At 41.2% G+C, this 15,640-nt stretch overlaps 1 protein-coding gene across 1 annotated transcript in view; it reads right to left on the bottom strand.

Annotated features, from left to right (window-relative positions):
• Gad1 (glutamate decarboxylase) overlaps positions 1 to 15,640 on the bottom strand; it is a 171,872-nt gene that overhangs the window by 55,069 nt on the left and 101,163 nt on the right. The window lies entirely within an intron of this gene.

The following is a 15,640-nucleotide window of genomic DNA, read 5'->3' as shown; positions in this document are numbered from 1 at the left end:
GTAGTCGGCTTGTTTCACAAACGAGGTTAGACCCAACTACAAAGGTCGGCCGCTGAATACGGCCAAAGACCTACCTCACCTCTATAAAGGACACCGACTAACTCACGCGGTGGCTTCAGCCGACATGAATCCTCGGACAAGACGCGTCTTTTGTATTAAATATTTACACATTTTTGGCGGTTGCTAAACCCATTCAAACTGTTTCCTGGTTTCCGATCTCTATCTTTGGAATTTGTTACGCATTTGTATAAACTAGGAAGGTAATTTGAAGAGGTGACAATGCTTCGTGTTTAGGTAGACGACCGATCATAGGAGGTGTGTCCTGACGAACAACTACCTGCGACATTGTGTTTTCCCTTTCTAGAGGGTCTGCCACGCGACAGTGTCGTCTATTCATGAAGAAGATTGTAAATCAAATGGATCCCTCCGATGGTTGCTGACGCGGATCATAAATGGAGAAGTCAATGTATTTGTTATTGATTCTTCAAAATCTTTACTACTGTTGAAAATTTTGCTATGAACAGAAAGCGCAAAAATTGGTACATTTTCTAGAACACGACCGTCAAGCATCACGGATGTTTTCATTATAAAAATAGATTTTAAGATCTTATCATATGAAGATAGTATAGCAATTTTATCGAATTCTAAAATTTTCATTCTATAAGGGAAAATATTAAGCAGACCGGTATATGTAGTTTTGTTAAAATTACCCTAAGATATTGTTTTCTCGATCGTTCGCGGAGAGACACGATCGCGAGGAAGCGCGTCAACGGGAGTCGTAAATTTCCATTACGATTAGACAATCGACGCCACGAACTGATCGATCCCCTATTTCGGTTAAGATAATAGAGGTGGTTTAATGAGTAGAATGCTTGATTAACAGTTCAAAGATAATATATATTTCCAGCAAATTTGCAGAGAAGATAGTCACGCTGGTGCGTAGATATAAGTGAAGTACGTGACTGATCTAAGGGTGAAAACACGGTAAAGAGATGTTGACTGTTCTAAAGATGATGAATCAGTCAAGTTCGGTGACGATGTTGTCGCAAAGGAAAACTTTTATTCGGTGGTGATCGCCCCACCACTTGTCGCTCGTGGATGGAATCCCGAGATTTCCCTAACCTTTACCTGATGGAACAATAACCATAAGGAACCTCTCGAAAGTGTTTTATGACACTTAATGGCCTTAACGTTAAATCAAAAAGCCTCCTTCCTTAGGATTATTTCTAAGGATTCCTTAGGATTGACAGTTCCTGAGGATTATTGCGATCCGCTTAATGCAATGTGCACAGCCTCTATGGTGACCGTCTCGAACACAAAGAGTCATCGAACGTAGCAGACATCACGTTACCATACCTTTAGGTGTACCATTTCACCATCTTATTGTACAAAAATGAAATGGAAACTTCATGGAATTATATTGTTATTCCACAATCATTTCTGTGAATGGAAACTTCGTTCTAGTCAAGAACCACAGGGATTAGAATACTTCCCATGAAATTATCTTCCGACATCACGCATGTCTCCAGATGCAAAGATCTTATTGTACGAGGATAAAACAGGAATTTTACCGAATTATCTCTAAACCTTTAATACCAATGCAAACCTCGCTACACACAGAAATCACAAGACCCATAAATTACCGCTAGCCACAATGCACGTTTTCAGATGTAAATATAATTTTCATGTTATTGTACAAGACCAAAACGCGAATTTCATCGGTTGGTAGTTACAAAGCCCGCCACTCGAACATTCGACAGGATCGTTTGCAAGCGAGATAAAACAGCGTAGGGGCACCGTGGTCGAACGACAGTAATCAGCGGTCATAATTCAGTTTCGAGGCTACCCCGGTCTACAAAGGCTTGGAAGAAAGAAGATCTGCGAGCTGATGTTTCCGTGCTAACCTTTCAGTCGCCCCGGGGTTCGCGTGATTCGCAACGTATTCTAGCCGGGCTAGTCAACCCCCGGAGGAGGGGTTTTTTGAGCGAGAGCGGATCGAGGACGCCGGAGGATTCACGGGGGCCCCCGATCCTGAAATCCGGGACACGCGAGCCTCGCGGGAAATTCCTCTCTATACCACGCGGGCATCTCCTAACACTTCTTGGTAAAACGACTCTCGTCGCCTCAGGGCAACGTTACCTTCTGCCTGATCCACGGCCCAAACCTCCCGACCAAAGTGAGTCTCTCGTCTTCTTTTCATTTATCGAGCGCAGAGTTAGCCGTAGCTCGTTGCCTCCTCTCCGTATCCAATTATATAATCGGTAAACGGGCGTTTTATCAACGAGCAAAAAGCAAGGGATCACGAAAAAATACGTGATGTTCATTCGACGAAGAAGAATATCCACGATCAGGCTGGCTGACATTTACAGTCGTTTCCTAGGGTGTAGTTCATTAATAACGAGCAGCGAAAGTGTCATGAAACGAACGGAACCGAGCAGAAACGCGCGTTTCCGTAATCAATCTCCACTCTGCAAAAGGGGTCTGATTACAAGACACGCGAATCGCGCGCGACTCGTAAAATCGAGCCGGGCAATTAAACCGCTGGCCCGGCTAATCGAGATCACGTAGAACGCGCAATTAGTCGGGACGCAAGATGAATTGAGTAATTACATTCGCATTACAGGCCGGCCTCACTTGCAACGTTATCCTTTTCTGATCTACGTAAGGAGTACGCGTGTATCTAACGTGAATTTACAAGAAAAGAGAGAAAAATCACTTTCCCATCCTTCCTGTTTAATCGACCACATTAACACTGGCTTGTCATTAGATCGAAAACAAATTTCATCGACGCTTCCAATGGACGTAAATAGACTGACTCGGGTTAATAGGTACGGTGGATGAACTATGCGGATGAACCAGCGTTGTGACGAATGAAACATCTGAAGACTGCAATGTACATGCTCGTACAATTGTATATACACTTACTTGTTATATTTATTAAAAAGTTGGAATAAATTTTACTTCATTTAGTACTTTACATTACAAAATACATGTAATGCGAATCTGCACTATATGTATCTATATGTACTATATAATCTAATCTGTATCATATAATCTAATCTGTACTATGTATCAGAAGGAGTCCTAATACTTATGCACGATAGTGTGTATATCTGATTGCTTCGACATATGTACTGCTAAAGCTGGGGATCGAGGGAAAGTCAAGCTAATCCATTTCATGGCATTGTTAGTTTAAAAATACATATTTGGTTTAATACATAAAGTATTGACATACACCATTATTTTCCAACGAAACGCTTTTCTATCAGATTCTATGCATTTCATTTTTACTAATAAATAAAATAAATACAGCGACATGGCAATACATTTCGTAGCTACTATATATACATACAAAATCGTTTCTACCGAAATCTAAGCTGCGTGAATTCTTGCACCGAAAGGTTTCAACGACGACGGTGTTTCCAAGTGGCGCCAGGGAAAGGCTCGAAGCTTGCTCGGGCCTCGAAGCATCGTCCGCAGGTTTTCGATGGAAGCAAGAGGTAAAAGAAGAACTTCCAGGGCAGAGGCACTGGCGCCGCATGCGGCAGCCTCAAAGGGATCCTCCGCACGCCCATCTGTCTCCGCCCCGCCCCTATTCCCGCGCACCATATACATCATGTACGACCACGATGTACCTCTGCTCTGACCAGAGCGGGACTCGATGCCCCGACATCGTGTCAGACTACGTCACACATCACCACCGTGTACACTGTCCCCCGGAGCTGTTGTGTCCAACCACGTGCTACCTTTTTGTATTTGCACTTCGAGATACTATTTGCCAAACTCCAGTTAGATCAACTGTTTTCGTCTTAAGCCTTCACCTTACCTTTTTATTCCAAAATGTCTTTTCTAAAACCATCAGTGTTTTTCATGCCTTTATGTATCGCTCCTAGAGAAAGAAAATGAAATTTCAGTAGCAAGAAAGATATACTTTGTCACTATAGATAAGATAGAAAATCTGACCAATAGTCAGCATGTTAAGGGACACACTACTTAGATGGAAAAGTTTGTCGCTATCAATTCTAAGAGAATGAACATACCTATATGTATACGTTAGTGTATTAAATTGGAAAGACGTAGAGACAGGCTACAATTACGTGTAATCATTGGATATTCCGACCCTAAAGGAGTAAAACTGCACTTAACTTAAGTCTAATTTATCTTGATCCTTAATATCACTTTAATTAGATGAACCTATGAGTGAGACATGAAGCGCGTTGGATTCATGTAGTTTTCAGGATAAGGGCAGGAAGTAAAAATGGACTAGCCGAAGAAGGTAACCTACTCTGGTTGTAATTAATCGACTTTTAAGTGGCCCATTAAGGGTACGACCAGCTGCTGGAAAGAATCTAACAGCCACGTGACAGCGATTTCTGCGCGATCATCCGGCGACGATCAATCGAGTTCATCCTCACCGAGATGTGCTTGGTCCTTTTGCCGGTGCCTGATAGTTCAGGCTTTACAGCTTACTTAGCGGCATGGGGCAACAGTGTTTAGTCTGTTGACTAATGAACCTGCGGGATCCAACCAGCCGGCAGATTGCCTGGCTTTCGTTTAAACTCCCGTGGAAAGGGTCAACCGGTGGATCTTGAGGAAGATGGATGCTGCGCCGTTCGCGCCGCGATATTGCCTCTTGCCTTCGATATATGTATTCCTTTTAATTCGATTTCTGAGAACCATCAACGAGCAAGCGAAATTAATGGAGATATTGGAAATAATATTCATTTACATCGATGGTTATCTTCTTGAATAAAGCTCTTCCTCATTTCAGAAATAAATGAAGGATGAGCGATACGAGCATAAATGGGGAAAGAAAGATTTAAGTTTCCAGGAAACCGGTCTCTGTCGCGACTCCCACTTCCATGTAACAATTTTACAAGGAAGTGTCTTCCTTCCGTCCGTCCGTTTGATTGATTGGACAGTAACTAATGAGCCTCGGCTAATTGCTCGCGGTAATATTCGCCAGCAAAAACGAGCCAAAGCACACATAGCTGACCCGTGACTTCCCAAAGATCACAGGACTCCCCACGCCGCTTCCTGGACACGGCCTTCCGCCCGACCTTCTTCATGCTTACCGCTAATTATTTCGGCTACCCTCTCATCGGCTCTGTTTCTGTCCTTTCCCGAACTGATTCTCCTTTGTTCTCGGTCGCGACCAGAAGACTATCGTTCGATACGATTTATATACCTCTACCTGAAATAATTTATCGTTCCATCGATCTGTTCCAACGAGTATCCGCGATACTGATGAACATCACCCTGCATTTTTATCGAGATAAGATTGTAAAATGAATCGTCTACAACATTCACGCGTTACTGTCGTATTCGCGACAGCAGTGAATGTATTCTTTTGCACTTTTACTCGATGTACGATTATAAAATGAATCTTTTGTAAAATTTGCGCGATTCTGTCATACGCGCGACGCTAGTGAACGTTCGACTATATTTTAAAAATAGAATCAACCGGCTACGAAATTCATGCGCTACTGTTCATTCTCATTTTTATCGAGATAAGATACTATTCCATTCTCGACACTAATGAGCATCCTTCTTCATTTTTATCGAGGTAAGATCGTAAAATTCACGCGCTACTGTTTTCAAAATCATTAAATCATCGAATTGTTAATACAATCGTGTTTTGAAACGATCGAAGCTATCGAATTTGACTTTTATTGGATCACCGATAAATATGGGAGCCCAAAGGTTCGTCGGTGGAATATAAACGGGAGGTGCGATTGGACCAGTCCGAGTCAACTCCTAGAAATCCCTTCTGGCACCAGACTAGAGATCGCGTAGGGGCCAATTATGTTATAGGAGAAAAGGGAAAGAGAGAAATGCTATAGAGATTCTACGGTTAGGGTCCAGCAGGATTAACCCTCCACGCAGTTCCTTTTACCCTCGACGTTCCCCTCGCGACGATTCTTCGCGCTTCTTTCCCTTCTGCCTGCAGCGATTCTCTACACTTGCTGCTGCGTGCCAATCAACGGTACCGTGCAACGATCTTGGACCACCTGATGGGATGACTTCATACTCTGCTAACTGTTGCTCCTTTTACGCTACTTCGCACATGCTGACGTTGAAGTTATTCTCTTAAAAATATTTTACTCGAAGATCTTTAGTCGAAAGCTATCAAACTGGTTGTTACAGTAGCAGTGAATTTTTCATTGTTTATGACATAATTTAACTGTGTTAAATGCTGGTTGGTTTTAGATAGAATTTTAAATAGATTATGTTTATTGAATATATGAGGTGTGTTAAGTACGCTGAATACGTTGTATGCGATGTAAGTTGAATTAAAATATATTGCGCGTATATCGATCATATGTGTCGTTTGGTTCCTAAAATATCCTACTACGATGCTGGTAAAACGTCGAAAAATCATTCCCATTGAAAACATCTTATATCTTTATTGGTTTTGACAGTGTATATACCTATGTGTAACAGAATTTCATAACGTAGAATTTTATCGAATCGGAAAACCCCATGAAATATATACAAATGAATATCCTCTTCTCTGGTATTGTATATTTCTACATACTTCGATTTTTGGCAGTTAATCTCAGATACTGAAACGCATTTTGTTGATTTTCCATAAATCAAGTTTCATCCAATTCAATAGCATTTACTCTCTTCCTTGGGATTTCATTTTCTGATTTCAATCAATCCTAGGTCAATCGATATGTGGATCTGAAATACAATCCATGGTATCTTTTCTAGAACAAATTTCATCCAATTCAACACTATCTAAGCTGAAGCAGAACTTACACACGGACCAGCAACACCCAGGATCGGCAAACATTCGCGCCATCGATCTCGTGATCTCAGCGCAACGATACCAGTTCGAAACCAGGGCTGAACAAGGGCAACACGTCGAGATCATGCGGCTCCACGGTGATGGCGTGACAGCCGAAGGCCGGTTAGGCAGATGCATGGCAACGAGTTGACATCGAACGCTGCGGGCTAGCGTGGCTAGAGCCACAGCTCTCTCTCTTAAACACGCACATTGCGAGAACAACCCGTGCGGTTCTCCTGGAAAAGGGAACGAACACGACGAAGAGACTAGAGACTCGGTCGTGCGCGAGCGCGTGCACGCACGGGCTTAGGCACGCACACGACCTGATTGTTGGCCAGTTTTCCGTGTTGTTGTTGCTTGTTCGTATACGCTCAGGGAGCGTGCACTTCTCCACCATGACACATGGAATAGTAATGAAGGACAGAGATACACGAGGCGGGTTCTTCCTCGGCGACGAAGGGAGCCGAGCCAACGGTTCGGAGAGTCGTCACGCGAGAACGCGGCCAGCTGACGTTCTCTCTCGATACACTCTCCCTTGGAGCCTTCTCTTTTCCTCGCGCGCGCCCTTTTTCCGCCCTTCATTGTCTTCCCGCTTTTGTACGCGGCCATGGAACCACCCTTCTCCCGTCTTACGGAGTCGAGAAAATGGATCATATCCAAAGTTTCAACAACTTTTCGCGAATTATTCCAATTCTTTTTACTTGGTTTTATTGTTTGGTAATATGAAGCTGATAAATTTGTAGGTTGATTTTTAATTACTTCACGGTTATGCTAACACAAAGCTTTACGGTTACAAAGCCACCCCCTTTCTTGAATTCAGGGAAGCGGACGATATCAAATATTCAAACAATTTCTTTAAATTATTCTAATTTATTTCGCTTGACTTTACTGATTGATAATATGGACTTGATTCTATTGATAAATTTGTAAGTTAATTTTTCATGATTATGCTGGTGATTCACAACCGCAAAGCCATCCCCTTTCTTTATCGGTTCAGGGAAATAGACGATATTGAACATTTAAACAATTTTTCGCAAATTATTCCAAGTCTTTCTGCTCGAATATCGATTGGCAGGATAGTAGCAAAGAATAGAGACGTTAATATGTTTAATTAATTTATAGTTACATTGATGTACTGCGGTCATAAAGTCACTCTTCGTGGCTTCAAAGAAATTAATGATATGAAATGTTGAACAACTTTACATAAATTACTCGAGATCCTTTGTTCCATTATCGATATTTGGGACGGTAGCGCATGATAGGAACGCTAATACATTAGTTCATGATAATATTGAATTTAGTAAAGGTAAACCGTAAAATGCACTTGTAACATAATAGTTTCACTTGCCTTTTATGTTCATAAAACTACCCTTCCTTCACTGGATATAAAGAACCTTATTTAAATTTTCTTACCATTTTCTCCTCTATCTGGTTATTTATTCAAAGTTATTATACCAAATGACAAAAAAATCTGTACGTCTGTAACTGAATTTTCAAATAATTTATAGTGTACGAGCTAACTACATTTCGAAAAACTACAATAAATCATATTACAGAGAAACACTATTTTTCAGGTTAATTTTAGAATGTCACTTCCTCTATGGAAGGGCCGCTAGATTGAGAAAGACGATCTCCACTGTCACTCATCCAGCTTAGCCAAGATCGTCCCTGTAATTATACTAGCCCGTTTCCTACTCTGTCTCCTACCCTTCCATTCCATTTGTCCTTTTTTCCTTGAGTCTTGCCTTCGATACCGCCGCGTTATTCTATTTTTCTCCTTTTTTCCTCTTCTTCTTCCAGATACGTGGAAAAAGGAGGGAATAAATGGCGATCCTCGAGGTGGTTGCCAGTTTAGGTGAATGGACGGTAGAAACAAAAGGATGCCGCGTTTCATCGGCTACGTCAGAGAAAGTGACGATCGCCCAGAATGGGGATGAAGGAACGCCACCGTAAAGGGTGTGGTTCGTTTCTCAGCCAAGAAACATCCTTTCAATGAGAGGTTACAGGTGCCGGCGGATGTTGCTTCTTTTTCCTCGATCGAATCTAACGTGGGAAATGTCGGTTAATCTCCAATCGGATCGATTTTCTAGGCCGATCATTAAAAACCTGTATAGCGAGGTGAACGAGAAACATTCAATTTTGGATTCGTCCTTCGCTTTTCTGCGTCGGTCTGACGACGTTACTCATCAGATTCTACATTATTTTAATCCCAAGATGTTTATCGATATCCGCAAATTCGAGCTTGTTAAATAATTTTCTTGCAATAAATCCCTCGTATGTATAACATTCTTATATTTTCTATAAATAAAGTAGAACATATATATACATTTATATTCATCCATCAATTGACGCGTTCTCTAGAGGTTGTACAAGCTCAATGAATCTTCGACTCTCATCGACATTCTCGTCACAAGTGCGCCATTCATTTCTCCAAGACGGATCCACGTTTTCATCCCTTCCCTTGGCTAACATCCCTCCACAAGCTCGTTATTTCCTCTCCCTTTCCCCTCCTCTCAGTAGACTCACCCAAACATCCCTTTGTTCCATCCCCTTTCTGATTCCGCAAATCTGCAAGCAGCTCTTTAACCCCGAGTCACCGTGGAAATGAATTTCAATCGGCGAGTTTCGAGTTCATTCGCGTGACGACTGTTCGGTTCATCGAATATCGACGAGACGATTCGTTCGACACCGACGTTTGAGTTCACCCCGCGGCGTGCGTGCTCCTTAAAAGCGCGGCATTTTTTGTATTTCTCGCCCCGAGATCCACAAAGCTGCGTACACTTCGTCGAGTTAAACGAAACTGGAATTCTAATGAGCCGGATGTTCCAGCGATCTGGTGCACCTGATCTATAATTTCATACCCGCATACGTCTGTACGCCTGCATGCACCAGGTAGCCGCGTTCGGGAAAAAATAATACACGCGCGCACGGATGTGTGTGTAAATATTTTTCTGTGCGATTCGAAGTAGGATAAACTTGTTTTAACGAGAGATTGCGATGCGAGATAGATTTGGTTTGTCGATGTTTGAGGTAGTTTCATAAGTGGCACTGTGGAAGTGAGAATTCTTCCGTCGTCTGACTGAGGGTCGAGCGGTTTGGACTACCAATTGCGAGCGAAGATCGACTTACTTAGATGAATTATGAAATATAGATTGAATATAAATGAATTATGGAGATAGTGCATTTTGAAAAATTTTTAGTGTGCTTTAATTTTACGGCAGAAAATTTGTTAAAGAGTAGACAGAAATAAGAATGACGTATAATATAAGACACTGCATGTGTATGCATTCCAAAATAGAATGAATTTGTTTCACAGCGACCTTATGAGATAGATTCTTATGAGATAGATTCGATAGCGTGTTATTTGAATGGGGAAAAGAGTTTTTCAGTGGTTTAATAAATTTCAACGATAGTTTCATAAGCGTGGAACGGTGTTTGAAGTGTCTGGAAAGTGGGGGTGGGACATGGTCCGTGGCTAAATATAGGAAACGATTTTGGACGGGGTAATACCGCGTAGAATACGGTCAAACGCAATGTTTGCGGGCAACGCCCACCCATACTCGTCCGGGTTTTTACTGCCTGGCAGTAAAGAACGAAAATTATGATCGGAGCTTGTCACTGCTTCGGGCGTCGAGGAGTGCTCCGAGATCTGCCATCGGATGGAAGTTTGCTCGTACCCTTGTAATCGCGATTGTAGAAAGATCTTGTTCTGAGACGAGACTAGAGAATTTGGAAATTTTTCATATTTATTTATGGATTCGAGTAAAAGATGTTAAAGATTCATTTAATTTCTTATTCTTCCATTTTTAGTTAGTAATCTAATTTTTCTTCTTTCTTCATTGTATTTTACGATTTAAAACCAGTTTGATTTTTTTTTTTCGAGATGGCAGAACAATTTTTTCCCATTCCTTTAAGATAGTTTTTGTTCACTCGAGTTCTTAAACTCATTAAAACTTCATTTTCTTTAATATCCTATAATTAGTATCCTTCATACTTAATTTTATGCACGAATCTTTTGTGATGTTCTTTCATAATCTCATTTTCTTCTTATTTGATAACTTTAATGTGTTAATTAAACTTTCGTATCCCTGTTAGCTAGCCTTCGAAATATTAGGTAGCGAGAATGCTGGTGGAAAAATCGCAAAGTATAAAAAAATTGCTTCCCTGAAATTCTTGAGATTATTATTCTTGATCATCCTTTTAGGATTAATACATTATCTTCTATATCATACTTCTTACTAACGTAGCAATAATAGGGGGATGATTTCACCTGGTTAATTCGACGACGTCTAAAGACACGCTATAAAATTTGTTTTTGTACGATCGGGGGACAGGATCGTTGTATCATCGGCAGGAATGGAAATGAGAAGGAATGGAAAAGTGGCGATCGCGGAAACTGCGAAAGTAGAGGCAAGAGAAAGTTCTCGTTTTGCGAGATGCGAGCGCAATTACACCGGGGCGATAAAAGTGTTACTTCGCGCTGTAATTTAGAAATATTTTTACGTCGTTTTGATTTGGCCGGGGAAACGAGAACCGTGAGTAGAATAAAACCGCCACTTCGCCGTGTAATTTTCGTGCACGAGTTTCCACGCCGCCACTGTTTATATTCTACTTTCCACTCGGAGAACGGCTCTGTGCTTCTCTGTTTTCCCCTCTCGTAGCATAGAATCGCGAAATTGGTCCATAAAAAAAGGAAGGTGTGTTAAGAAATCGCTGAATGGAGCATCGTCTATCTAGCCGTCGATTTTTTTCGCTCCATCCCTCGGTCGTTCCATTTAAGCAAGTAGAAATTTTGAAACGTTTCACGCGCAAATTCGTCGAAGCATTCAGATACCTTTCTCTCCACTGAAACTTGGAATTGAAATTAAAAGCTTGGAAAATTGCTTGAATGAAAGATTTTAAAGATCCTCATGTTCGACTTTATTCATGTACCTCAATGTAGTTTCAAGTTCTGTCAACGTTTTCTTGCACGATAATTTACTAATTGTAATAGCATTAATCGATTGAGAGATGATAAATTTGAAGTTGCGGATTTGACTTGCACAAACGGTTCCTGTAATCTTACAATTTTACGCCGAATATAACAATTAATTATCGCAGCTTGTAATTTGTAAAATTCACCTGCAAACTTTATCTGCTTCGAACTTGTTACTGTTATACGAGAAAATCTACTGATACTCAAAGCTTGTAAAATTACGCTATTGCTTCAGTTTCCCAATGAAAACTAGACATTTCAAAGACAACATTTTTTAAATAAACCTGCCTGATTATCCACCATAATCAACATACCTTTCATCATCACGAATCTTCATCCCTCTTATTCATAATCATTGAAACATCTCACACGAATATTTATTGGATCGCTGAAAATCCTTTCTCTCTACTTAAACAAATAGGAATCTACAAATTCACCGAACGAAATTCCATAAGACTTACCATATTCGACTTTGCCCAAATATTTCAACATTCTACGACAACCAGCAATCCTAACGTTCACCGATATATTCGAAAGAGAAGCAACAAGGCGTGCTGATTACGTCTGCCCAATTATCCGTCGATTCTTACTATCGCTGGATCCTTTTAAAGTAGAAAGTTTCGGTTGGAGAATCTATCGGCTTTAGGAAAGTTGCGCGGTGGCTCGTCACAGTCGGAGGCAGTCAACGCTGAAGCAGGAACGTCGACACGGGTCCTCTCGTCGCCTAATTGAATGGCATTTTATTTAGCACAGTTCCCCGCACTCTGGATAGCCGCCATTTACCTCAATTACGTAATTCACCGTACACAACCGACCGCGCAGCTACCCACCATGGGTATTGCATGGTGATGGCCATGCCGAACCATGATAGTGTGTGGTGGTTCGTTGTGTTGTTGGTGTTGGTGTTGGTGGTGGTGGTCAACTGATGACACGTGTTTGCGCTACCGCCGCCGTGCAATTAGCCCCCCAATGTAATTTCGCGCTGTAAGAGCGTGCCACGCTCTTTTGGCCTAGTACCGTACCTGAGGGCGCATCGGTACCCCTGCATTACCAAGAGGGAAGTGATTTTCTTCGGGAGACGTAGAAAAATTCGATTTTAAGTACTCCACCGCCGGCACTTCGATGGTTATTTTTGCATCCGGTTATAACCATCGATGGGTGAAACGGATCCTTTAAACGAACACTGGTTATCCTCGAGCCTTTGACCTACTGGTTAAAAATCCTCCTCCAACGTCGTTTACTCTCTTTTGCTTGGATCAGAAAGAACGGTTGAGAGTTTGAGAGTGGTCATTTTCGGCGATGCTCGGAATTGGAAAATGTTCTTAATCCACTTGTAGTAATAAATATCAAGCTTCACGAATACGTGGAAAATTATTAAAATTATAATTACATACTAGAACTGGAACTACGCATTTATCCTTCATGAACTGTTCTTTTATCTCCTTTTAATTGGTTATTAAAGGCAGTATGTGTATTATTAAAGTCAATGTGTAGTTGCCATTCTGATATAGTACGATCTTGCGATAGTTGTTTTGGTTTTCTTCGATTCCGCAATTTGTTCACGTGCACAGTTTCTTCGAATTATTTTGAAGATGGATCGCTATCTCCAGAGCACGAACTTGCAGATTTCCATTAAATGAACATAGTATATTTCTTTACTAAGAACTTTATATTTTTACGTTCTCTATGAGTTTTTTTAAGCGAGGCGAAAAATATCCAATTTCCACCACCCCCAAGTATTCGTTCTTCTTACTACATTATCGTCGTACAATTTACACGGCGCTGTTTACGCGGAAATTAGTTCTTCCATAGTTTTCTATCTCGATAGGTTATTGTGTAATTAATCTCACGTCGTCCAGGCAATCGCATCAAGAATAAATATTCGTATAATTGAAGCATCGAGTAGGTGTGCGCCGCTGGAACGTGATGCAATGTTAATGAACGGGATATTATCCGGCAACTAGTATCATTGCAGACGATACACGCTGTATAGTCGGTAATTGTGCCCAGCGATGCTGATTAGGTGTAATTATCATTCGATCGAAGAAATGTCCTCGTGTTAGCTGTCATGGTGGTATTACCTATCAAATACTCTATTTTATTTTTGCTCCCAATTCTAATTCTTTCTTTCTCGTTCTTTCATCCCTATAATATCACTATAGGTACATATAACGATGATATATACTTGTGCATAATTAAAATTATGATCAGTCGATTACGTGGTTGGGTAAATTTACCAGAGTCATTCATAGTTAAAGCTTATGTAGGAAACAATGGTTTGCTGGAAACGTGAGGATGGAAAAAAAATTGCCGACGGGGGCGGATGAAAAAAATAACGTCAATTCTGGGAAGACGATTAGGAACGATCAGATAAGGGACTGGCTGGCGTGGAACGTGTCGTTTCCCAGCCGCTCGAAGACTTTCGACTTAATTAGACGTTTGCTGTCGTCCTGATTTTGTCAGCTTTAATCCTGCCCCGTAACGGGAGCCAATAACGCGCATCCCAGTCGCAATCACGTAACACTGTGGTCGTTCACTAGATATTTCAAGACGACACGAACACGTTTGATAAGATATCGGGATTTGAGCGATAAAGCGTAACCTGATGATTTATGGTAGTATTTTTGATGCGTGAAAAGCTTGCGAAATACAGTAAAACATTGATTGAATGAGATGCATCAAATGGAATCACTTTGTTTTCATACGAGAAACAATCATTCATTCTAGACTATTTTAGAAATATTAATATCAAACAAGAACAAGAGTTTCTGAACAAAAATGTGAGCTATTTTACGATAAAACATTTTCGAATAAGAATATGCAAAAAAAAAAAAAAAAAAAAGAAAAGAAAAATAGCAGCCAAATCTCGTTACGTTTCTGTTCTTGTTTTCCAATCTTCCTTACAAGAAATCATATCCAAATTCACCACTGCTGAACGTTTTAGTTAATCGATTATTCTCTTAATCGATATTCCGATAGCCAAAGTTCTACCGTATCAACCCTTTGATCAATTTCGACAAAACTCGTGTCGATTCTCCAATATGGTCGCGAAATTGCAGGTGAAAGAAGATTATTCGCATACTAATTAATTGCATGGACAGAAGAAGGAGACAAAGGTTGTTCGTGGGCGAGCAACCACGCTTCGGATTATCCACGAATGGGATCTGATCCTTTTCCGCGCCTTCACCTGTCTACCGTGCTGCATTCGCGCAGATACGATCAGCAAAAAGACCAAGCGCGTTACGAAATTTGCTCACTGGCTGAATTTTTTTCTACACCGCGTCCGTGCTACCAACTCCTGTATAGCCGGCGAGAAATTGTTCCGATAAAAAATTCTATTACCTATAATGCGACCACCGCAGCCAGATTAGCATCTTTTGAGGAAAATTTAGGTCACACGGCTCGACGCGTTGTTCCCGTGCCTTTTCGCGGCGTGCAGTCTTCGGCGTATACGTTCTAACTCTAAAGTTTTGTGAAATTTTTAAAAAATATTAGACAAGCGAAAGAAGCGGGGAAAAAATTATTTTGAGAAGATAGAAAAATTTTTTACGATATCATCGGTCTGGGTCTGCGACGTAATGGATGACTATCCCAGGAAACTTCGTGTGTGTACGACCTTAATGAAAAAGTGCAGTATCAAATGTGTTCAGTAGAAGGCTTCACTCGAAAAATGGAACCGAGTAATTAGCAATCGAGTTGCGTGTACACGAGAACGGAAAAACGTGTCGTCCTAGGTATTCCACCTCCGTCACCGGTCCACTCCTTTCGTGGTGGGCTAATGGGCGGGGCCAAGGACGTCTGTTGCCAAACTGTCACGTTGACGTCCGACAGTTTTTTGTTGCATCTTCGCGAGTTTTTCGTCTAGATGTAAT

Source organism: Bombus flavifrons, chromosome 12 (assembly GCF_040668555.2).
Source record: "Bombus flavifrons isolate JBK064 chromosome 12, iyBomFlav1_principal, whole genome shotgun sequence".
NCBI lineage: Eukaryota > Metazoa > Arthropoda > Insecta > Hymenoptera > Apidae > Bombus > Bombus flavifrons.
This window is presented reverse-complemented; position numbering and strand designations above follow the sequence as displayed.